Consider the following 418-nt stretch of genomic DNA (forward strand, 5'->3'; position numbering starts at 1 on the left):
CTCCAGATGGGTGTGGTGGGTTGTCTCACTCAATTTCAAGTCCACCTGAAGCTGGGACACTAGAAATCCATTCCCAGAGTCCAGGGCACCAGAATTCCCACTTCTGGCAACAGCCTGGAATGCAGGCCTGTAGCAGAGAATTCTTTCCTCCCACCCTCACCGTCCTCTGTGGAAGGCGACAGTCAAAGACAAGTCCACCCCCTAGGCGCAACTGCACCACGAAGAACCATTTCAACGTGGGAGGTGATTGATCAGTGGGAACAGGCAGTTTAGCTAATCACTTATAAGGCAGAGATGGGGGGTTTGAAGGCCTATGTCTGGCTTTGTCCTTGGTAAATGGTCATCCGCCAGTCAGCCTAAGCCACATGGGAAGGGGCTTCTTGCAGTAAAAGTGGGGGCGCAGTTGTGGGGAGGGGGA

Source organism: Colobus angolensis, unplaced genomic scaffold, assembly GCF_000951035.1.
Source record: "Colobus angolensis palliatus isolate OR3802 unplaced genomic scaffold, Cang.pa_1.0 Scaffold632, whole genome shotgun sequence".
Lineage (NCBI taxonomy): Eukaryota > Metazoa > Chordata > Mammalia > Primates > Cercopithecidae > Colobus > Colobus angolensis.